The 26818-nt window shown below is 39.1% G+C and overlaps 1 protein-coding gene across 1 annotated transcript in view; it reads left to right on the top strand.

Moving 5' to 3' along the window:
• The window catches only part of TSPAN9 (tetraspanin 9), a 283711-nt gene that overhangs the window by 136740 nt on the left and 120153 nt on the right, over window positions 1-26818 (top strand). The gene's annotated exons all lie outside the window — the stretch shown is intronic.

Genomic DNA, 26818 nt, shown 5'->3' with positions numbered 1-26818 from the left:
CGTGTCCAATATGCCTATGGTTTCCCATGTTATTTTTTTTACCGTCATTAGAAAAGTCTTTCATCATAGATAACTGCTACGTGAAAATGCTTGATGTGGATTAGAAAGTAAATGTTTTCAATTATTGATCACCGCAGTAGCCTTTTCCTGTTTGGGCTAAGTGCTGCCGAGGCTGTCTTCACCTTATGTCTTAGCAAAAAGAAAACTCTCTGTTCGAAGGCCATTACTTGTAAGCCAGCATTGTATCTCGATCTACGCATAATGTATTTTGTTTAAGCTGACAGTTGATAGTTGATGTTGCATTCTGTCCCAGTAACTGCAGTTTGAGTGTCAGTTGTAGAGGGAGTGGGCGTGGGAAACTCCATGGTTGTAAATATTACCGGACTGCCGCTAAGAGCTCATTTGCAGCCGGGATCTTGACATAGCTGTTAATGTTTCAGGGCTAGCACAAAATGCCAGTGGTGCCAACAACCATGACTGAGGAAATAAAGAGGGTCAAAATGTGTGTTGGGGGGGTCTTCATTTGGAACAGTTTTTTATTTTTCCTACTGTGTTTTTTAGTTTTTGTTCATTTTTTCCTGGTGCACTACAGGTCACATTGGGCTCTGGATGCCATGCTTGCATGTGTGGCGCCTCTTTTAAATAGATTGGCATTATTCTGCTTTACTTTGTAATCATTCATTACGAGCCGAGCACTTTCATTTTGCACGGGGTTAATAGTAATAATATTATTACTATCATACATCCTGTATAATTGTATTGCTATAATTAGAGGGTAATGATCTTGGTTACAGTTATACAGTTCTGACCTCAGTTCAGTATCCATTAGCGGCAGCTTTCAGTATATTAAAGAAGTCAAATTGGACCTCATTGTCTTCTGATCTGTCACCTTCCACAAAAAGTTGGTAGAAGTTTACAGAGAAGCTGATGGTGACAATAAAAAGCATATCAGCTAATATATATATTATATATGGCACCACTAACCCCACAGCGCTGTACTCACATCAGTTCCTGCCACACTGGAGCTTACAGTCTAAACTCCCTAACATACACACAGAGACTTGGGTCAGTCTGATAGCAGCCAATTAACCTACTAGTATGGTTTTGCATTATGGGGTAAACTGGAGCACCCAGAAGAAACCCACGCAAACATGTGCAAACATACAAACCCCACATAGATAAGGCCATGGTCAGGAATCAAACTCATGACCTCAGTGCTGTGAGGCAGAAGTGCTAACCACTGAGCCACCGTGCTGTCCTACTTCACTGCCTTGCTGTAATGTATCGTTATTCACTGTTATTTCTCTTGCAACATTATCAAACCTATTGTAACAAAGCAAAGGACGTGTTAACTCTCAAAATGTTCCTTGCATCAAGGCGACCATGCGAAACAAAATTGAAAGATTGGTATATACCTGGACAAAATGTCAAAATTTGTTTATAAAAAAAGATTGCAAGCTTAAACGTGTTCTGTGCCCAATTGGGCCTAGCACAGTATATAGTAAACAGGTTTTGTTATCCCTCTGGTAAAGTGCAGGTAAACATTGGGAATGTACAAAATAGGGAGTTCTGCATGCAGAATTGCTAACATCATAAAAATACTAGGTAATGTCCTAAACCACAATTATTTTATCATATATCCTTTGATGTTTCTATTAGTCAAATATAAATCTATTAAGGTATGACCTTTTGATTTATTGTACTTATTTGCCACCTCTACTGAGACGCCAGACCATTGAATGATTTCTCTTTGAAATTTCCTCTGTTCCATATCCAATGGTTGATCTGTAGATCATGAACTCTAGTTGAGGTACACCCATTCCCCAGAAATATATACCTCTCCCCTCCTCACATCCGTTTTTTAAATTAAAATTAAGGGAATAATGGACCACAAAAAGAAAAAAAACCCTAATGTCATGAAGATAATCTCTTTCTGAATGGTGATAAATCACAATAAGCGATTTAGACATTGATTAAATTCTTCATGTAATTGAAACGGTAAGAGATGGGTTTTATTAGCTGATCTTTGAGTGCCCAAATCACTTTAGCGAAGATTAAGCCCTGTAGATAGATTTCTGGCGGTAATGAATAGATGACATATATTCCTTTAAAGAAATTTCATTTTAAACATAAGATTTAATAACATGTCTGAGACATAAGTGAAAATGACAATCATAAGCAGCCAAAGGGTAGACCACCAGGATCTCAACAATATTTATTAATTAATGCTATTATGGACTGTGTAATATTAATATACTTGTCCATTATGTGGATTACACTAAGGACATACATTCTTATGCTGTGAATGGCGCATTATTTTTCGGTGAAGAATAACGCTGAAAAATGTCTAATTCTAACAAAGTCCAAGGGGTAAATGTATCATAGTCCAGTTTTTGCATCCCGCGCGAGATGACAGCTATAATTTAAAGCGGCGCTGCCTTGAATGGCAAGTTTCCCTTTACAAGGCAGTGCCGCTTTAAATTTTAGCTGTCATCTCGCCGATCTCGCGCGGGATGCAAAAACCGGACCATGATACATTTACCCCCAAGTCACTTTACTTTGATTTAGAAAAATATAGATGCGATGCATTTAACCTGCTCTAGTGGCAAACTTGTGATAGACAACACAGATATGGTGAGTTTGTATGTATGCTTCACACACTGAGGGTAGATATTTTGTGAGCTGATCCAATATCATCATCATCGTCAACATTTATTTATATAGCGCCAGCAAATTCCGTAGTGCTTTACAATTGGGAACAAACATTAATAAGACAATACTGGGTAAAACATACAGACAGAGGTAAGAGAACCCTGCTCGCAAGCTTACAATCTATGGGACAATGGGAGTTTGAAACACAAGGGCATGTGCTACATCATATTGCACACTGGAGCAGCTAGAATGCAAAGGTTAAAGTATTAAGTGGGCTGTGTGTGTGGCAATGTTGGTCAGAGGGTTGTTGTCTTGTGTTAGCTGTGTAGAGGGTGGTAATAGGGTAACCTAGGGAGATTAAAATGCTGGTTGAGGAATATCATAAGCTTGCCTGAAGAGGTGAGTTTTCAGAGAACACTTGAAGGTTTGAAGACTAAAGGAAAGTCTTGTGGTGCGAGGGAGGGAATTCCACAAAGTGGGTGCAGCCCGAAAAAAGTCCTGTAACCGAGAATCGGAGAATGTGATGAGAGTGGAAGAGAGACGCAGATCTTGTGCAGAACGGAGGTGTCAAGTAGGGAGATATTTTGAGACAAGGGAGGAAATGTATGTCGGTGCAATTTTGTTGACGGCCTTGTATGTTACTGGAAGAATTTTATATTGGATTCGTTGAAATACAGGCAACCAATGTAGAGACTGACAGAGTGGCTCAGCAGAGGATGAACGGTTTGCAAGGAAAATCAATCTAGCTGCTGCGTGCAAAATAGATTGTAGGGGTTCAAGTCTGATTTTGGGAAAACCAGTAAGGAGGGAATTGCAATAGTCAATGCGGGAGCTGATGAGTACATGAATTAAGCCTTTTGCAGTGTCTTGTGTGAGATATGTGCGTATTCTGGAAATGTTCTTTAGATGTATGTAACATAATTTAGTTAGAGTTGATGTGGGGATCCAATAATATGAGAATACACAATGCCTCGAATCACCAGCAAAAAATTACATTACTGAGACTTGAGGCCTTTGTTAGCTGAACCAATATTTATAGAAAGCAGCCTATCAATTCAGCAGGAGTGAATCACATCAGCTTGATGCGTATAAAGAACATCTATGTCATACCTGCCTATTTTGGTCTCCCCTCCGGAGATCCAAGTAGCAAGTGCAGGGGACATGCCGATGCGATTCATGTTGCCGTTGCCCAGCCCACTGATCAGTGACGCGATTTGCGGAAGTGGGGGTGGGGCTATGATGGCGCCATTCATTGAGTTTCCTGCCCCTTTAAAAAAAAAAGATTCTTGATTCCCAGTGCACACTGGCATGGCAATGTGGCATAACCTCCTGGCAGAGGCAATTGAGGGAACGACAGGCAGAGCAGCCAATGGGATCTCTTGTTGATTTTCCTAAATGGTCTCCAGCATCTAGATGGAAATTAAGGAACATTTAGTGAACTTTACTCGACTATCGAAGTTCATTAAGTTAAACCAGTGGCTTCAAAAACTCAAGGTGGTTCTTTAGCACAATATACCCAGTGAATACTTCTTCTAATAGAATTAGAAGTGAAATATTGCATCTTAAACCTAGTATTAATTATAATTATAATTTGTGAACCATCCAGTTACGCTGCCTCTACGATGCTTTGCAATTCGAGCAACTCTTTATTTTCACTTTTACAGATCAATAACCTGGAACACAGCGAGGAAGAAAGTTATTTTGTAACTGTCAGTTGTATCGAGCGCCGTTTCCTTTATTTAAGCTTTAATTAAATCTGCCATTTTACAGAGCTGGGGTATTTACATAAAACAAGCTTTTTGTTTGTATTTTTGCAATCTTTAAGGGGCGCAAATTATTGCAATAAATTGAGTGATCACCATTGGCCGAGAGTCCAGGCAATGTTTACTGAATGCGGCATCTAATTAACACCCCTAGAGCTGGGGAGAACATATTTAATGAAGGAGGAATGTAATGACACTTCTCGTAGGCAATTTCAGGCCCGTTAAAATGACATTTTGACATTGTGACTCACCATCAGCTATGTAGTCACAAGATACCACTATATAAAGCTGGGGGGGAAAGTGTAACTTAAATAAGATTATTGGGCTGGCACATACATGTTCATGAAGACATCGCCCTTCCAGTGGCCCGGAGGAGCTGCAGTCGGGTGCCTTTATTTACAGTGTAAGCTGAAGTGCTTTCAGAATGTGCACAGCTCCATTTAGAACACTTCAGCATGTAAATGGCTATTGATATTTGCTGCATAATCAATAGACATTAATAACACACCATCAGGACAACTGTGAGAGTGCAGTATGGCATGAGAGATTACACTTTGTGACTTGTCATATTGAAGAGCCAGCGATGCAAATATACCATTTATTAAATGTTTCCTAATTTTCCCCTCGTTTTCAATAAATTGAACACTTATACTATATGTCTATAAACTCACTAATTATGAAATTGTAAGTTTAATTTTGTTTAATTTTTTGCTTAATTATGCCTATTAAGTATCCCTTTGTTTAGCTGATCACAGATAGGGCTAACGACTACTGGAGAGAGTCCATGTTGTTAATTGTAAGTAGCAATATGATTGGCTGCCGTGCTGACCAATCAGAGTGATTCCATCACACGGATGCATGTAGTCACGTCGTAGGAGGTGACTTTCTGTCATCTTTTACTATATTGACGTTGCATAAGGTAGGATAAGTGTATATGTTCTGTAGACCCAGCGGGGACTGGTGAGTTAGGCCTACATTCCTAGGAGTGTGAGAGGTCTCCCAATATTCCTGGAGTCGCCCAGACATTCTGGGAGAGTAGCCAACTACGATGTTGGGAGATATACATATTTAGTTCTCCAGACACTAGCACACCTACTATGGTATTATACCATGCCAAAATTATGCCTTAGCCACCACTTGTCACTAGTCCACACTATTGCATTGTGAGAGGATTATCACACAGGAATAAGATTGACAGGAAGCCTATGGGAAAAGTCAGCGAATTATGACACAGATACAAAAAGAACGTTGATCTTCTGAATGGTGTAAGCTGTAGGCAGAATATGAAGTAGATGAAAATCTAAACAGTTCTGATTTTTGCGAGAAAGTCTTGAATTCCATTGATCAAAAGGGGTGTGGCCTATTTCAATTTTTTTGCCTTGACATGGGTTAATTAAGAGCGTGGTCCTGTCAAACATGAGGCAGAGCCTAATTTGCTGTGATTTTTTTTAACCCAAAATGTTTATAATTATATTAAAATAGACTAAAATTTAGGTAGATATGAAATCTTTTTACGAACACCAGTATAATACATTATTTACTAATATTTCACGAGGACTTATAAGGTTGTACATATTTCCCCACAAACACCACTAAGCGATAAGCACAGCTGAACAGTCTTCCAAATCTCAAAGCATTTGTTATTTTGTCTGGATCTGCTCTGGCAGAGGCTGACCTGCTTCATACCCAGGAGTTAATTGTAAAATCTTGCATTCAGAATCCCCCTATGGAAACGTGTGAATAGATTTATGACACTTTATAAATTAAAGCTGTTTTGTTTCCCTCTCTTCCTGTCCTTAACGACAGAGATGTAGATGTCATTGACAAACACAAACATCAGTGACCCAATGTGCAATATTTTAATATCCACAGGATGTACAGAAACATTGATAGGTTTTATTCATAGTACGTTTTTTTTAGAAAGCTGTTGATTGTATTGAATTTCAGACGGGAATAAATAGAGCGTATAAGATCACAGAGAGATGTAATGTTTAAAAATTAAGCAGCTTGTGTATAGCAAAAAGGTGGGAGGAATTAGTTTTTAGTATTTCCCTAATTTAAGTTGTTGTTTTTTCTCTAGCGGTGTGGGTTTGTGTTAGAATATTTTATTATCGTGGTGTAACGCTGCTACTAGTGAACCACAAAACAACATTCACTTGATGCTATGAATAGCTGTTAATGAGAAGAGTTGACGAATATCACCTTTTAATGAGAAGATTTAACGAATGTCACCTTTTACATAGATTCCCTTTTATACTTCAGTCGTCTTTGTGTTTAATCGCACTTTTAGTTACTGTTGTCAGTTGCGAAATAAAATGAACTTACTAACGTTCATTCTAAGGCATATATATACCTCTTGGGTTTCAAACACTTTACTTAAGTGATGTCGGTGAAGTCAAAGTGGTTTACTTATACCACTTTCATACTGCCGCCCCGGCAATATCCTGGGTTGTTAACCCGGGATATTGCCTGGGCACAGGGCAGTATAGATAAGAAGATTCCCGGGTCGGGCGGGTTCATACTGCACCTGCCCTACCCGGGTTTTAGAAAAAAAAAAGTGTAAAAAAATGTTTTAATTAAAAAAAAAAATACATAACAAATGTTTACTTAACTTATTTTCAGCCAGCGGTGTCTCCGGTGCGTTGCCGGCTGTCAGGGGGACCTCTGGGTACTAAAATGATGTCATTTCTAGTCCATTAGAGATAAATGTATCGGGTAAGGCCAATGGTTGGGTGAGGGGTGGTCCTTCCTGTCGCTGGAAAGTTTTTTGCGGCCACACAATTTTTTAAGTTCAGCTCTTTCGGTGATGTCCATTGGGTGTCATTTTGTCCTGGTTTCGAATAAATTTGTGATGCTTTCCATATGGGGTGATTTCATGCTCATCTTCAGATGAGGTGATTACATTAATATTTTTAAGTCATATATGTGGGAAAGTCATGTTTAATACATAAATAATGTCCATGGCTTGATAGCTAGTTAAAAAGGACATATAAACATGAATGGAGGAAGAATTGAGTGTAGGGCTCCATCGTCAGTAAACCCAAGTGATGGACCACTTTCTGGAAATTGTATCGGAACTATCCAGGCTTGGATTCAATTCCCTCCTTACTGGTCTTCCCAAAGTCAGACATGAACCCCTACAATCTATTTTGCACGCAGCGGCTAGATTGATTGATTTTCCTTGCAAACCGTTCTTCCCCTGCTGAGTCACTCTGTCAGTCTGTACATTGGCTGGCTGTATTTCAATGAATCCAATATAAAATTCTTCTACTGACATACAAGGCTGTCAACAAAATTGCACCGACATACATCTCCTCACTTGTCTCAAAATATCTCCCTACTCGACACCTCCGTTCTGCACAAGATCTACGTCTCTCTTCCACTCTCATCACATCCTCCCATTCCCGGTTACAGGACTTTTTTCTGGGCTGCACCCACTTTGTGGAATTCCCTCCCTCGCACAGTAAGACTTTCCTCTAGTCTTCAAACCTTCAAGCGTTCTCTGAAAACCCACCTCTTCATGCAAGCTTATGATATTCCTCAACCAGCATCTTAATCTCCCCTATTACCACCCTCTACACAGCTAACACAAGATAACAACCCTCTGACCAACATTGCCACATACACAGCCCACTCAATACTTTTACCTTTGCATTCTAGCTGGTCCATTGTGCAATGTGATGTAGCACATGCCCTTGTGTTTCAAACTCCCATTGTCCCATAGATTGTAAGCTTGCGAGCAGGGTTCTCTCTGTCTGTATGTATTACCCAGTATTGTTTTATTAATGTTTGTTCCCAATTGTAAAGTCCTACAAAATTTGCTGGCGCTACATAAATAAATGTTGATGATGATGATGATGACTCCTGAATGCCGCAGGTTGTTAGACCTAATGACAACTCACCATCAATCTGCCGGTGACACGGTACTCCTAAACGATATACTCGCTCTGTCATCGCTGTGTGCCCAGATCTCTTCTGTTGGGCCCAGTCATGTCTACACCGCTAATAGGTATTGTAAAATGCCAATCTGCCTATAAAGGAATATGCCATGGGCCCTGTTTAGGATCTGAGCCCCTACGACTATGCTGATTGTGGCTAATTACTCCCTTGTGGATTTTTTTTCCATTAGAAAAGACACTGAACATAACTTGCGCGAAAGGAAAATCTTCGCTGCAAAGCTACCTAAAGCCTCTGGTACCAGCAGCCCTGCAGTTGGCCATGTACAAGCAAAGATCCTATGAACAGTCTCAATTTAGTCTTCAATTCATCTGAGCCTTTAAAGTTGTACAATTTCAAATAAAATTTCTAACAGCACCTGGAAGAACCCTTTACAGCTGTATTCCAGTATTTCTCCCACTGTGATCTTCCTTTGGAAGCAAAAGTAAACACAAATTGTGGTTTAAGAGAGCACAAGTCTCATGCTAATCTGTCTTGCAGGAAAGAAGAGCTCAAATTACCATACACATTACATTTGTGGACTGTGTGAACACCTTCATCGGGACAAATGACAAATTTAATGTATATAATAAATTGATAGTATTTGGCTGCTAGCAGATGAATCTCAGGATTCATGTTATTTTTCACGTAATGGTATGGTTTTTCTGTCTGCTTCAGGAATGCAGACATTCGTCGATCTTCCTAATAACTACTCCTAATGGACACAAAGAGAGTCAGAGTGAATAATGAGCACAGACTTTATACATATGAAAAAAGTTATTTTTCGACAGCCCGCGTTTTTAAAATGAAATAGCACACAGTGAGCACCTGAAGATAGTTACTCATTTCTAGGCAGGATTACAAGCAGGATGTCAGTCTTATCCGGTTTTACTGTGTGTTCTCTTGCTTAGTTTTAGAAAAAGATATAGTAACAATTTAGAGAATTGTCTTGGTTTTATAACAAAATAATGTGAATTTGCAATCTGACACTTTTTTAAAGCAACAGTCCACTATAAAAATTATTTGTGTCTTACTAATAATATAAATCACCCCGGTTACCTATAATAAGATACATGGGTTTGCTCTTTTTCCCTTAGTGTTTTGGTTCAAGCTGCTGTTAATGATTGGCAGTTTAATACGTGTCATGCAATTACCATAGCAACCACAGACACATGACTTGATCATAGGAGGAGCTATTTTTTACTATGTATAGCACACTTCCTGCTTATCTGTACATACCCATGGAGCGCAGCTTGCTGATTTTCGGGGGTGGGGGGTGGTTGTTGATATCGGACCAGTTAGCTGATATTCACTGCATGTGTGGTTTGCACCTGGCTATTGGCGGTCTCTGCAGTCAGTCTCTATTTGTCTCACATGGCTGATAACTGAGAACAGTAGCTTGCACTCAGCTGCATATAAAATATAAACATCTTGGCTATCTGGCAAAGTATTGGATTTTATTTTACATATCTTCTAAATTACTGCTTGTGCTGTTGGAAGCTTAATAATAGACAGTAGTAAACAATATAAACCAATCTTTTCCTCCATTTCATTATACAGTCGTATATCATCCTTACCCATAATGCTGTTTTATAGAACGCATTTAAAGTCCTTTATTTATTTTTTTAAGGGCAAGCTAAATTTAAAACACAAATTGGTTTACATGAAAGTAACATTCCCAAATGTACATAAAGGTTTGAGGAACCCCTCAGTCTGGTGATATTTGATATACTATAACCTGTGCCAGGGTTGGAAATGCCCATGGTACAGCTAAAATTAACTTAAAATTATGGACGTATGTTATATCATTCCTCATACATAACATAACTACTTATATGATATAGGATCTGTTCCATATACACTTGTGAATCTTATAAGATGGTTTTTCATATTGGATAAACATGTTCTTTTAATTTAGATGCCCTTTAATAAAAAGTTGCCATCTAATGATGTCTCCGTGGTAACAGCAGTGTGTTCTCTATACATGTCATACCCTCACTGTGTGACTATCCATCACACACTTCTGTAAAGTGATACAATAGGTTAGTAGAAGCTGGTAAAGTTTGCAGTTGCAACAATGTACAAGAAGCGAACAATTTCCTATCCACGGGATCCACAGCAGCATCTGTTACTGTATTATGATATGTTATATTATGGCAGTCTTTTCACTATTAAATACTGACAATTTATTCATCTAAAAGAACGGTCAACCTATAATTTCTTGCTCATAATTTTCAACGAGTAATCTGGGAAAGTTTCTTTACACTTTGTTGGCTCATATTTCTTCCCTGTCCTCCTTTTGTCTATCGGGAGCTTGTAGAAAGGTAATTTGTTGTATTATAACCGTCACATCTTAGGGACGGCAGTGGATTTATGTACTGCTCACTTATGTAGTAGAAGGGAGCGAGGAAGCCATTATATTTCAGGTATGCTAACAGTCATTAAGTCAGTATGTACGCAACAAGCTCCTTATTTTATATCACTTTTTAAAAGCAGTCACACTATGTAATGTATATACATACGTCTGTCTGAATGTTATGTATGCATCACATTAAAAATATGATGCCTTTAAAGGTCCAATTACCCGGTTTATGACCCCAATACCTCTTGGCGCGTAGGGTTGCACCCCCTGTGTGTTTGCGCTAGTTTAACCTCTTCCCGACCACCAATAGTAGTTCTACATCCTCTTGCACTTGGCCTTAGCACAACGAGACATAGATCTACATTGTCTACAATTGTCAGATGCAGGGGGGGGGGGGGGGTATGCAAGACTTGGCTCTGCAGCCTATTAGGAACATTTTAAAGGAAGAAAAATGCCAGTGACCCAGCCTATAGTAGCCCACTATGGAACCGGCCCGGAGGGCAGAAGCTTCCTTGCCCCCCAGCCCAGTCTGCCTCTGGTTGGATTAGCACTTTTCACCTTCCACTGATCGGATGGACATTTTTCACCTCCCAAACCAGACCAGGGGGTAAATGTATCAAGCTGAGAGTTTTCCGGCGGGTTTGAAAAGTGGAGATGTTGCCTATAGCAACCAATCAGATTCTAGCTGTCATTTTGTAGAATGTACTAAATAAATGATAGCTAGAATCTGATTGGCTTTTCAAACCCGCTGGAAAACTCTCAGCTTGATACATTTACCCCCAGGACTGGACTATAATTTAGGCTGGTCAGTCTTCATTCTTTGCTCCATAGTAATCGTTTGTGCATCGACAGCTGCATCTCAAGTACATTAGTATGTAAGCACACCTGCATGTACCCTATGGAATAAAGAGGTGTTTGTTTATGGAAACTGTGTTGTAGAATCAGCAGAAAATAATTGTATCGGAAGCTTCTCATAGATGTACTTTGTGTTTAAACTACAATGTGATCGTGTGAAGCTTGCTGGCATGTAATATCCTCTGGGATTGTGGAGGACAGAGATGTTCAGGAGGCAGTACATTTTAAGGATAATTTTTTTTAAAGGGGAACTCTACCTTTAACCAGTTTATCTTCCAGTGAGGCTAGTTTACTATGCACCTGGAAGTCAGTTTTGTCTGAAGGTGGATTTCCACCTTAATATTTATAAAGTTTTGTGGGGGGATTTTTCTTGCGCTTGTTGATCTATTTAGTGTAGGGCAGTACGGTATTGACCATAATTTTGGATGCAATTTAGAGCAGTGTTTCCCAAACGTGTTGCTCAATTCATGTTTTCATGGTCTCCTTGTAGAATCACAAGTGAGAGGATTAGTACCACCGGTGGATCTTTTAATATGTGTCAGTCAGTAATTAGACCACCTTACCTCCTGTATACATGCACTGGTAGAGGTCCCCGAGGACCGGATTCTAGAACATAACCATGTACAGTTATTGCAGTTACACTCTTGAGAAGAAGTGCACTGTATTGGCAAGTTTCTCTCCAATCAATAAAAAGCAAACCTAACCCTTGTAGCCAATTAAAATCCATCGCTTCTAATCTTATAACCTTTGACCCTGTGATGATAGGTCAGGGATTAATAACCCTCATGTGTCTCTGTTATCCATTACAAACACACCTGCACTTGGTAGATCAAGCCAATCAATATGGCAGCTTCACTGGGAATAGGGCTACAAGCAGATGCATAGTGTATACTTTTCAATTGATTAGTGTTCGGATTGTTGTAGAATTGGTCTATAACTCTTAGCCATGTGTCAGGAGTGAAAAATGCACAGGGGTGGTACAGTAACAGCGTAGTTAAAGGTCAGGTGATACTTGGACGAAAGAGTAGGCTTTTCTTACTTTACATTTATATAACATGACTGCAGGGCAGAAATGTATATATGTACGCCACATTAACTCTTTCAAGACCAGTGATAGTTTACCCCTCCATAGCCAGATCCATTTTTCGCAAGTCTTGCGCTGCACCTTTTTCCAGTTTCTTTGTCTACCCAATCAAACGTTGTATTGTTTTCTGGGACCTGTATGGTTTTGTTTTGATGGCATATCGCAATAGATTTTATTTATGAGCGTTTAGATATGGAAAAACAGGCAAAGGGGTAGATGTATCAAACGTTCTAAAAAGGAAACCAATCAGAATTTAGCTATCATTTATCTAGTATATTGGAAAATGATAGCTATAATCTGATTGGTTACTATGGGTAATCCTCTTTTCCTTTTTATAAAGTTTGAAAATCACAAACAAATCCCCCCCTAATTGCTATTTTCTGATTAATTGGGACATTTAAAGCTGTACTACCACTTTGTGAAATGTGGTATTGTAGGGGCATCTTCTTAAAACCCCAGCCAGGTGTGAGCAGAAGCTCCAACCACAAGCTGCAGTCAAGAGGCTGCTGTTTGTGATTGGTCCTTCCGCTCACACACACCCCTCCCGCTGCCATTTAAAGATGGTGGTTAACTTAATTGATTTGCCGGGAAAAACTGTTGCATGTGGCAGACCCCAAGTCTCCAGCTCACTTTCTACACTACACTTGAACATTGACAGATAGAATGTGGTTGTGATGGGTTAAAGTACATTTGTGCATATTTTTTGAAGCTCCCCCAATGAGTCCATATTGCCTACTTCAGTCATAGTAATGTTGAGCGTTTTAAAATGACACTTCCCATGATTCTCAGCAGACAGTGATGGCCTCATTCTCATCCCAGCATGGCACGCTGGAGAAATATTGAGCACATACGATACCCCACATCCTCCCGAGTGTGTAAACTTATTCATAGCAGGCCAAAACTTATTAAAACATTACAATTTCTCAGTAATACGCAATAGATCATTTTCAATCTATACTCCATCTGCAAGTTTATTTTATTGACTTCAGAAATGTACCAGCCAGCTAATTTGTCTGCCTTGCTTTTTATCGCCTGCTTGGCTGAAATGTTAGAAGCAACTGAGCTGGACATTATTGGCGTTGGTTTAATCTTTGTTAGAACGAAACATTATCGCACACTCCGTGGTACTCTACTCCCAGTGTATAAAAGGACATTTATTTCTCAGCTTTTAGTAGCTGTAACGATTAGCTATAATATAATGGGGGGGGGGGGGGGGGGGTAGTGCCTCGCATAAATCAGAGTTTGAATGCTATTTGACAGTCCACCAATGTATATGTGAATGTGTTGTATTAAATAGCCCAGGGGGTAGCTATTCAAGCTTCAACCCATGATTCAGGCTGGGTACACACTACATAAAATTTCTCCCGATGCAAAATTGTTAACGATTTTACCAACGACTGAAAGTCCCGATCAGCATGCAGATTCATGTGTACACACTATACACGTTTACCTTCAGATCTGTGCTCTTCATCTGTCATAACCATCGGCTAAAAAGTTCATGACTCTGCACACTCCATAGAGATCTATGAACACTGCCGGTCGAGAGTCCATACACACTGCAGGACTTGCCCGACATCGTTCCATCGTTTAAAGAGATTTTTATAAAATGCTTAATAGCTGTTATAACTCACTGCACTTAAACCTCTTAATAACTTATTTAACTTCTTTGAATAATTGACACGAGACCTAGTTGTGGCAATAATAAAAGGAGTTTATTTTGCAACCCATATGGTGGTGGAGAAAAGAGCAGTCAGTACAACACATGTCAGGCAACCAGGATATCTCAGCATTTTACCGTGGGACATCCGGGGATGGGGACGGTTAACCAAACAGCCCCCGGGCGCACAAATCTACCTACCAGGACACTCAATCCCGGGTATTCCATGAACCCGCTGCCCTTCTAGGCTGAAAGGAGCGCAACCAGAAGCCGAACCACAAGGGCGGTACTGGATCTGAGACTATAGCGGGTTCAGCGTGTCCATTACTGTAATGTGCCCCCCAACCACTGCGTTTTCCGGCAACACGCCATCCAGGACCTCCACCATCAAACACCACACACACCAGGAACTGGCAACAAGTAACGAGAAAACAGCAGACACGGAGGTCCATCCAAACCAGGGAGGGTGGACGGACAACGTCCTGAAACTTCAGAGACTGATTTTCTCTTCGCCCGTCACTTTTAAAGACTACTCCTTAGCCCTTCCCTATGACATCAGATGGGCGTACACATCCTCAGTTAAACTTTTGACCTTAGAGGGATAAATTTAGTTACATGACACAGCCTCAGCTTTCAATTTCCTTCATGCTTATTTCATCCCTCAGTTCTTAGTCTGGTTATAAAATCAAATGAAACGATACAATGTGCTTTGGTACAATAAAACATTATCGTGGGAGAGTACACACTAATGCAATATCGGACCTAACTGTAGTTTATCATGTAAATCACACGATAATCAGGTGAAAAGCCTGTAGAGTGCACCCAGCTTTGGCTTGGATCAGGAAGCCAGAGTTTTGAGTCTTAATCTGGAAATGGCAGGGTACCTGGAGGGATAGGCTCAGTGACCATCATATCTTAGAAACAAGGTTCTACACACCTTCATGACATTAAGGGGGGTATTCAATTAGGTTTTCGGTCCGCGGTAACGCGCGTTACCGTGAAAAGTGCGCAGTATTTACGGTAATACGGTCCCACATTAAAGCTATGGGGCGCGCACAAAAATCCACGTTACTGCGACACCGTGAATTGGCTTTGCGGCCCATTCCGGCGCGTTACCGCGGACCGGAAACCTAATTGAATATCCCCCTAAGTTAGATGACTGCAGAAAGTGTCTGCACATACCCATTACTTTACATAGATTGTACTGGGTGCTACATTGTTGGTGCAAACCTGAAATTATTGAGTACATACATATAAGTTAAATCAAAGAAATGAAACAAAATGGTGCAATATTGCTAAATTAGTTTGTTTTTTTAATGAGGTTTTCTGTTTGATCAAAGTGTTTATACCATGTCATGGTGATCTCATAAGATGGGATCTTACTCCTATTTAGAGAAATCAATCTGTAAACTATGCCACTACTATACCATTAGTTTACCTTGGTAGACTGCAAACAATGTAATTGGAAACCTAATTATATGCTATGCTCATTAAAACGTGGTCAAATGGACAGAAGTGCTGGATTACAGTGAGGCCCCATGTTTTTAGGTCCCAAATAAAGGGAGCTAACAGAAAATAAGTATTGTGACTTTAAGAGATCAGTTGTAAAATGGTGATGTCCTGGGAAAATGAGGACACGGGCTGGTTTGCAAATTCAGAAATAAAATTGAAACATAACAAACAATTCTATGATAAATTGTAATCCTGATTTTCACCAGTTATTAAATACACTGTATGGGTCAGTGTTTTATTTATTGAAAAGCTGCATTTGTGCAATAAACCCAGAGATGTACAACCTGCGGATCCCAGGACCCCTGACTTTTTGGTGATTAGATGTACAATACAATGCTATTGTAAGTCTCCTCTTTGTGGTGTCAGAACAATGACACTTTGGGTCTGAATAAAAAAAAAACACTTGAGTAATAGTGTGGTAACCCATAGCAACCAATCAGCTATTAGTTTTGGTCCAGCTAGTGCAAGGTAGACTGTAGGCATTTGATTGGTTGCTATGAGCTGCTCCTCATTAGCATATTATTAGTGAATAAAAAGTTGTCTGTTAAACAAATCAGTGCAGAAGAAGTAATCAGCTGGTCTGATCCAGGGGAACAGGACTGCGGCATTGTATTTTATCCCCAGCCAAATGACTTCAGATCCATCTTTTAGATGCAAAACCCATAATGATAAAGCAGCGAGACACCGCTTTGAAATGAAACGCGATGAAATTTAAACCTTTTTGATGATAACCTTTGCAGTAGTAAATTGGATGTTTTATGAAAATCATATTTCTTGTTAGGTGTTCTGGATTACACAAGGTCCTGAGGGGATAAAGAGTTTGGCTTATTAATGACAGAGTTTTATTGTAGTTCTACGACAAACTGTACATAACTTTGTGTTTCCTTTTTATTTATCTTTAATTTGGGGCCTATTAAAGATGTGAGACTTTATAATCATGACACTTCTTCCTTGCGCTGTTTTACGAGCGCTCCCCGTAAGGTGACTTTGTCATTGTTTAGTTGTGTGTTTGTTGCCATAGCACAGTCATGTGACGACTGACATGATAGCTGTCATTATCCATTAACCATGTGTGAGCTGGGAAGGGAAATTACACATTGTGGGACAGTTGTAGAAACTGGTGCGCAGGAAAAAAAGGTTTTGTAGCCCATAGCAATAAATCATTTTTCTAATGTCTAAATCCCGGACTAGTTGTCAGAAATTAAATATTATTTATTATGTGCACCAATTTTCATAAAGGCACACCGCTGTAATGTATTTTATCATAGTGTATATAGTAATAATAGTATAGCAATAATAGTGTATATAGTACTAATAACATAGTAATAATAGTGTATATAGTACTAATAACATAGTAATAATAGTGTATATAGTAATAAAGTAATAATAGTGTATACAGTAATAATATAATAATAGTGTATATAGTAATAATAGTATAGCAATAATAGTGTATATAGTAATAATATAATAATAGTGTATATAGTAATAATATAATAATAGTGTATATAGTAATAATAGTGTATATAGTAATAATAACATAATAGTGTATATAGTAATAATAATATAATAATAATAGTAGTGTATATAGTACTAATAATATAGTAATAATAGTGTATATAGTAATAATAATAATAATATTATAATAATAATAGTGTATATAGTACTAATAATATAGTAATAGTGTATATCATACCTGCCTACTCTCCCGGAGTCCTCCCGGAAGAGTAGGCAGAACTCCCGAACTTTGGCGAAATTAACGGCAGTGAATGGAGGAGGGGGGGGTGCTTAATCTCGTCATTAAGCCCCGCCCCTCCATTCAACGTGATGGCGTGAAATGTCACCACGCCCTTCTTCTGCCCCATGTCACATGACTTCTCCCCCGGATCTGGTGGGGGAATCTTAGAAGTGGGCATGTATGGTGTATATGGTACTAATAATATAGTAATAATAGTGTATATAGTACTAATGATATAGTAATAGTGTATATAGTACTAATAATACAGTAATAATGGTGTATATAGTAATAATAATAGTGTATAAAGTAATAATAGTGTTTATAGTAATAATAATATATTAATAGTGTATATAGTACTAATAATATAGTAATAATAGTGTATATAGTAGTAATAATAGTATAGTAATAATAGTGTATATATAAGATTAGTATAGTAATAATAGTGTATATATAGTAATAATAGTGTATATATAATAATAGTATAGTAATAATAGTGTATATATAATAATAGTATAGTAATAATATTGTATATATAGTAATAATAGTGTATATATAATAATAGTATAGTAATAATAGTGTATATATAGTAATAATAGTGTATATATAATAATAGTATAGTAATAATAGTGTATATATAATAATAATATAGTAATAATAGTGTATATATAATAATAGTATAGTAATAATAGTGTATATATAGTAATAATAGTGTGTATATAATAATAGTATAGTAATAATAGTGTATATATAGTAATAATAGTATAGTAATAATAGTGTATATATAATAATAGTATAGTAATAATAGTGTATATATAGTAATAATAGTGTATATATAATAATAGTATAGTAATATTAGTGTATATATAGTAATAATAGTGTGTATATATAATAATAGTATAGTAATAATAGTGTATATATAATAATAGTATAGTAATAATAGTGTGTATATATAGTAATAATAGTATAGTAATAATAGTGTATATATAGTAATAATAGTATAGTAATAATAGTGTATATATAGTAATAATAGTATAGTAATAATAGTGTATATATAGTAATAATAGTGTATATATAATAATAGTATAGTAATAATAGTGTATATATAGTAATAGTGTATTAACAGTGAAGTATGTCATTAATACAAAACCAAGCCACAAGAAATGAGCCCTGTATTGATAAGTGTGAATGTGGGGCTGTTACGTACATCATTTCCCCTTGGCCTGTCAGTGATCTGCTACAATAGTGCCTCATCGAGTGGGCGATTCTGTGATGTTCACTGACAGCAGAAGTAATTCTAGGCTAACATTCGGATTTAGCAAGATTGCTCCCACTTTTTTTCTCTCTAAAAAAACCCATGATTTGTAAACTGAGAAGGCATGACGTATGATGTGTCTTACGGTACTGCTAACAGTTTATTTATTGATTCAAGTAGGTTGGGTGTAAGACGTCTTCGCAGAAATATGTCAGCTTCTAGTGAGCAATCTGTGCATGATTTTCTGAATATAGACCGCTGTCCTGACATCAGGGGAAAGACAAGATGACGCATATCACTCACAACTGCACCACAACGAATGTATTTATATTTGGGTTTAATTATTCTCATATTTGCACTAAGCAAAATATCAAACACCATCTAGTACAATCAACACATAGCTGGAAGGTGTTTTTTCCCATACACTCGGGAGGAACATGGTTATTGGGTACACACAGGCCTCAGGTGGACCCAACTGGTCCACCAAATCGGTTTTCTGATAGCCATATTGTATAAGCACTGTCAGATGCAATTTAGGCGGGAGAGTCCACATTTCCACTGCTATAAAGGGACCTGGATTGGGCAGATTGGGGCATGTTCTAAAATATCCCAATTTCCAAATTAGGAATGTGGGGAACTTTGTAATTTTAATCCAACGAATGCCTAACTCAGTTACTTTTACTGTCTGAGTCACTTGTACTATATATGAAATATATCTAAAATCTTGCCTGACATTGATACTCTTAGAAGACAACGCGACTAATCTGATGAAGGAGACATTTGCCTGGTTCAGTAATTCCCACATATTTTACATCACCTAAGTACCTGAGCCCAGGTTAATTTGGTCAAAAAGTAAGGACAAAAGACTGGATCAGACAATTGCATCCCATATACAATGGGTTAATGATTCAGGGTTTCCCAAATCCAGTCCTCAGGGCTCGACAACAGTGCAGGTTTTCCAGATCACATGTGACATAATTAGGACCACCTGTGGATCTGTTACAATGTGTCAGTCAGTAATGAATACACCTGTGCTCCAGCAAGGAGATATGGAAAACCTGCACTGGGTTTGGGAAACCCTGGGTTAATCTATTATAGATTTTATCACTAGGTGAAAAGTAGAGAAATTGTTTTAAAAGATCGTTGTTTTATGTATTGTTGGGATGCAAAGGTTACTTTTACTTGTTTGGTTCACACAGCGGTGGGTAAATAACTAAAATCACCGCAATTGCAGCTTTTTGACCTGTACGAGATCCCAGATGTGGGAGGAGCCTCAGCTGTCTGTATTAGAGTAAGGAAGTTATACGTTACTTTGTTACGGAGCTCCAGTGGAATGGCAGGGTATTCTACCTTCATGGCTCATATATGAATTCAGCTTTTAGTGTTTAATGATCCTTTAAATTAACACTAAACTGAAAATACAAATTGGCCTAAATTAAAAAAAACCCATTAAATTTAATTAGTGGACTTGCTGGTACTTCTTACATCTGTGTAGCTACTCAGACAGTAATTAAAGGGAAACTAATCCTTGTATGTTCTCCCCGTGTTTGCGTGGGTTTCCTCCGGGTGCTCCGGTTTCCTCACACAGTTAAATAACATACTGGTAGGTTAATTGACTGCTATCAAATTGACCCTAGTCTCTCTCGGTCTATGTGCGTATATGTTAGGTAATTTAGTCTGCAAACTCCAATGGGGCAGGGACTGATGTGAGTGAGTTCTCTGTACAGCGCTGCGGAATTAGTGGCGCTATATAAATAAATGATGATGATGATAAAATACAAGCTGATATAAAATAGGAAGGCACAAATGTAGATGTAATACCATTAGAGGAGATTTGACATTATATATAAACTTGTCAACTATTTTCCTAGAACCTATTGTCTCACTCCTGTAGGCTGGTTAGAAACTGACCAAGGATGGAACTGTAGTAGTTATAGTGCAGGGTGTAAGGTGGGTATGATGCCCGGTGGGTAGAGGAGCCCTGCAATGCTGGCCATCCTTCTTTGAGCATGAACAGGGGTAAGCCCTGATTGGGCTCTCAGTTACACTGCACGCGGCACCATCCACGCTCAGAAGAGCATAGAGGCCCTATCACCCTTTCCTCCTCCAAATTTTGCTATGGGGCCAGTGATTGCCTCTTGTGCCCCTACCACTGGTATTACCAGTGGCATTGCATGTGAAACACGATGGAGTGGAAGGAGGAGGTTTGAGGGGGTCAGTAGAAGACCAGTGAATGAGAGTAAATTGAGCAGCTGCCGATCATACTAGTAAAAGCAGAACTTTTACCACCAGTGGATAACTGCATAGAAGCTGATTACATAGCCATGACATGGTCTTATTGTTATGAAGTTTTGGGCGCATAAAGAAAAATACTTCCATACAATGAATACCTTAAATATTTTAAGCGCTGATAAATTCCAGAAGTGTTTCATATACAGCTGTTGGCATTATCAGCAGCTCATGCGGGAGGGTCCTGTGTGTGATCTAAAACTGAAAAACAAGAAGGAATGAGAAACTGACATTGTGGCATTTAATTATTTTCTATTTATAAAGCAGTACCTTCCCACTAGAAATCCAATCTCGCTGGTGCACTTTAAATTTGTAAATATAATTTTTCTAGTTTAACCACATCGATATACAGTAATATATGACAGAACATTGCTTGCTCTCACACGCGGCTTGCAGGATTAACTATAATGCTGCGTGGAACCCCCTGGGAATGACCCAATATGAACCAAACCAGATTAAATTAATGTGGGGCTAGGCTTGTGGCCAATGCTCGAAGCCCAGGCAGAAAAATGAATCCTAGAAAAAAATGTCACTTATTAAATAACACATTCACAAATAACTGGTAATCAATACCAACCAATCAAACATTTCCGTTTATTATCTTATTTGCAGAATAGCAATCAAACCTAATATTTGCTTGGTAGCTATGGGTAATAACACATTTGTTGGTTTGTTTAATACACCAAACAATGCATGGACAATAACTATAACCTAAACACATAGGAGAGAATGCCACACTCTGATGATACGATTTGCAGATGTGTTTTACATAGTATTCCTGAAGTGGAAATATGAGTTGCATATTTATGTTCATTTTTCTGCTGCTACCTGGTAGGAAAGTATAAATTTTGTTTTCTAACATATCTACTTGTGAGCTGGGGATTCCATCTACCGTATTGATTCACTAGAAAGATAGTAGTCAAAGCTCTTATTCCTTCCCTATTCACTACAGTAACACTAGACAGGCAGTCAAGGCGGTTGAGCTTGCCAATATGGGCGATCTTCTCACCTTTCTCAAAGTGACAGTGGAAGCCCCACCACCGCAAACATCCCGTGTATTGCTAACTATATAGAAAGTTTAGTTGTACAGCAATCTGTGAAAACACCAGCGACCACTGCTTGGCATCAGGTGTGTAACCAGTGCTGGCAGTCGGGGGTCGTCACTCTATTGACCTCCTTGCGTTCACTTGTAATGAACATGGGTTAATAGAGCAGGTAGCATCCAAAACATGTACCTGCGTCACCGCTCCTAATTTGCAAGCGAGAGTGGGTATGAGGTCATTGGAGTCAAAGGGTTCCATCCATCCCCATATAATAGCATTAAAAACAAGCAAACAAAGCATGATTTGTACCACTAGTGGGTAGTTGGCCTTAATTTCTTCATAGATAAGTTGGAAGAATCGCACTTCTTAAAAAAGCAGACAATACTAGGTAAGAGGTATGCTCTAAAAAATGTATGTAAAAACTGCACAGTCCAATTTTATTTCACATATTCTGAAATATTACTATTTTCGTTGCACAGTTCAAGAACATAGGTAATCAACAAATTATATACAATTTAACACAACATCATTTAAATGAACAGCTCTGCTACAATAAATGTCTAGTAGTGTATTGAAGTACATGCTAGTGGGAGAGACCTATTACTGACACAAAGTGCCGCTGCTAGGCTAGTCATTGTGTATGGAGTGGTCCTGTCATAATAGCCATTCTAAAGTAAGGTACAGAGCAATATATAATAAGTTGAGCCTTGTGTACAGTGGGCCGCCTCTCTGACCCGGCTGACATCGGATGTATAGCAGTGGTAAATTAGATCAGTGGATTCAGACATGTAATTGACATGCAGTTATGATGGATATAGTTCTGATCTCTTTTATGACCCGACCTCAAGATAATTGTACAAGCCATTGTCTAGCCCCCAGTGAGAGCCATCCAGAAAGTCACAAGTTGCAGATGAAAAAAACAAAACACCTTATGATAATTACATACATTACATTCTATAAAAGCCCGTGTTATGTGTCCCTTCTGTGTGATTGCTAAAAGCCTGCTGGAATTGTCTTTTAGTCTAGAAATAGGGCAGTTGGCATTTTTATATTCACAGCAAGAAAGAGCATCAAAGTGAATGTGAAAATCCACTCCCTGTAAGGAGACTGGCGTAAATATGTTTGGATTTTGCATTAGTTCCCCCCTTCTTCCAAATAGTGCAACCAGCACCTGGAACCGCCAAGGTTCATGAGGAACTCACCCCCTACCTATGTCTACTGTCCCATAGTCCTCTATGACTCACAGCATGGAGCTTCAATATAAAGCGAGTGTATTGCTTCCATAGAACAGTACAGTATCCTACCCCCCAGGACAATGTGTGTGCACAAGAAGGGGGCGTGGTCTCTTGTCACTGGGCGTGTTCTGAGTGTTAGCCCCCTCCAAAACACCAGAGCAACAGTGAACGGGACATAAATCAAGAGGTTTGACGTATAGAGCTATGGAATCCCAGTACAGAGGTTTCATTTTTATCCCAACTCTTATTTAATAAAGCCGAACAGACGTGGACGGTTGTGTGTTGGCAGTAGGTGTCATATTAGTGCTATTAGAATTGATTGTCAATGCAGACAATAACTTCTAGCCATATGTTTTAGAGAACATGTATTGTAAATACAATAGCACGGTGGCGTAGTGATTAGCACTTCTGCCTTACAGCACTGGGGTCATGAGCACAATTCCCGACCATAGCCTTATCTGTGAGGAGTTTGTATGTTCTCCCCGTGTTTGCGTGGGTTTCCTCTGGGTGCTCCGGTTTCCTCCCAAACTCCAAAAACATACTGGTAGGTTAATTGGCTGCTAACAAAATACACCCTAGTGTGTGTGTCTGTATGTGTATGTTAGGGAATTTAAACTGTAAGCCCCAAATGGACAGGGACTGATGTGAGTTCTCTGTACAGCGCTGCGGAATTAGTGGCGCTATATAAATAAATGGTGATGATGATTCTAGCTGTAAATTGGGTATATTTCCCTTTGGATGGTGGATGTGGCATATGGGAACCAGTGACATCATCAGGTTGGGTCTTACTGGATTTCCTTCAGCGGGCATTTAAAATACTTCTATTAATAGAGTTTTAATCTCTCCTTTGTTATAGAGAGGGAGCCTGTGTAATAAGGCAGGATGAGATTGAGTCTCCTTAGAAGTACCAGTGTAGGGAAAGTACATGTCTCTGCCTGTGGGGTTAATCTTCTATCTCTCTGTAACTGAGAGATTCTGTCTCAGCATACCTAATATGATTTTTCATCCCTCTTCATAGCAGCTATAAATTATGTGCTATGTATGTATTTTAAATCCATCTTTATGTAGCTTGGTGCATAATGCAGGCTTGATATAGAGACTGGTAACCGGCCGAGCTGCAGAGAGCTGAAGCGCTCACAGTACGTTGCACCTGTCTTCATCACATATGTTAAGGAGTTTCATTCTGCATTCCGTTAACTGAAATCACACTGAATTATAAAGTACTGCAGAGTATCACCGTATCTTCTCTTCAGACATGACAGATATCTCTGGGGACCATGCAATATGATGGTCTTTTTCGGGCATCATCTGGATTGGCTTCGTCAAACCAATTTTAAAAAATGGGAAAATACTGGTTAAAGTCAGTTATTTATTAAGTCACCCAGTACCTTTCATATTAGAAACTTACCCTGCAGCATATCAACTTTTATGTGTCAAACTCATAGCTGTCAGCCGAGCTGTAACTTAGAATTGTAGCACCTGGGGCGAGAAAGACAAATGCCGCCCCCCCTAGCACACAATTTTAACCAAATGAACCTTAAATATTCCTATATTCCTAAATATGCCCCCCTTTAGCATTGCGCCCTGGGCAATCACCCCTGTCGCACAGCCCTAGTTTTGGCCCTGGTTGTCAGTATAGAGCAGTCCTCAGGACCCCTAACAGTGCAGGTTTTCCAGGTAACAAGGGAAATCATTATACCACCTGTGAATCTATTACAATGTTTCAGTCCGTAATGAATACACCTGTGTTAAAGCCATACTTTCCTACTTTTAGGCACTGAAGTTCGGGAGATCCCGGACAGGGGGCGTGACTAGAGGGTGGTAGGGGGCGGGGCACGGTCAATCCCGTAACTTTGACACCCCCACCCCCGGCTGTGAAAATTATTGTTTTGATGCGGACCAAAGTGACGCGATTCACCACAAATCGCATTATTTTGGCCAGGTATTTTCCAGATGTGGGTGACTTGCCTGCTCTCCCAGGAGTCCGGGAAACCGACCCTGATTTTGGGAGTCTCCCGGACATTCCGGAGGAGTTGGCAAGTATGGCTAAAGCAAGTAGATATGGAAAACATGCGTTGTTAGAGGTCTTGAGGACCAGATTTAAGAAACACTGGTATTGACCATAGTTATCCCGTCAACTTTTCATAGTTTCTCTCTGGGAGATGCAGAGGGAAGCTGTGAAAAGAAGAGGTGGGCGTGTCTTGATGATGTCATGTGTGTCACCAAGTGGGCGGGGCACTGAGGGCTGCATGCTGGTTTTTGCATCATCAGTTCACGACCCTTCCCACCTCCCAGGCAGGTAAGACGCCCTGTGGGAGAATTGCCTGCTCTCTGTCCCAAATTCTGGAGTCTCCCATTAATTCGAGAGTCTCCTGGACATTCCATAGTGATCAGTAAACCACTATTCATCATCCCTCCAACTAATTTGTCACCTTACTGGGTCAGAGTTTGATCAATTGATTAATGAGCTTATATGAAGGGCAGTGGTTGGTTAATATGGTTTAAATCAGGCCTGTCCAACCTGCGGCCCTCCAGGTGTTGTGAAACTACAAGCCCCAGCATGCTTTGCCAGTAGACAACCTGTTGATAGCTGGAAGGGCATGCTAGGACTTGTAGTTTCACAACATCTGGAGGGCCGCAGGTTGGACAGGCCTGGTTTAAATGACCAAAATGATCAACCAAAAAAACCTTCTATGGGCAGCTTTACTTATGTACAACAAGTAGTTGTTTTATTTATTGTGGCTTTTTTGCATTGTTGTTAAATCCTGGAAATATTTGAAACAAATATTTAAATGTTTTGTTATGACAACATGATGGTTACTACTTCTAAGTGTTCTTGATGAATGCAAATTTTTTTATTTTTCTTAACTTGTCTCAGAAGTGGTAAATATTGTGCAAAAACAGAATTGTTGAAAAGCAATTGGCAAAAATCTGCACTAACAGTTTTTTTTATAAATGTCCCCTCACTATCACTTTGTGCATAGCATAGGACAACTTGGTGTAGGGTAAGGGTCTTATTAGCACTAGTTATTTTTCTTAACAAGTAAAATGATCACCCCTGCACCTTTGTATAAACCGCCATCCTGTCTCACATTTTCATGCGCTTCTCTTCAAAGCCATGTGCAGTTTCGCAAAAGTAGGCGTGTGATGTCTCAAAATAACAATTGCACCGCATTTTTGCGCTTTGCAAATGACCCTTAGGGCTAGATTTACTAAACTGCGGGTTTGAAAAAGTGGAGATGTTGCCTATAGCAACCAATTAGATTCTAGCTGTCATTTATTTAGTGCATTCTACAAAATGACAGCTAGAATCTGATTGGTTGCTATAGGAAACATCTCTACTTTTTCAAACCCGCAGTTTAGTAAATATACCCCTTATTGCCAAAAACGAAAAAGTCTTGCCTGGCTGCAAAATACTAAGTGACTTTCTCACGATCACAAGT

Source organism: Mixophyes fleayi, chromosome 4, assembly GCF_038048845.1.
Source record: "Mixophyes fleayi isolate aMixFle1 chromosome 4, aMixFle1.hap1, whole genome shotgun sequence".
NCBI lineage: Eukaryota > Metazoa > Chordata > Amphibia > Anura > Limnodynastidae > Mixophyes > Mixophyes fleayi.
The sequence above is the reverse complement of the archived record's forward strand: the minus strand, read 5'-3'. Positions and strand labels throughout refer to the sequence as shown.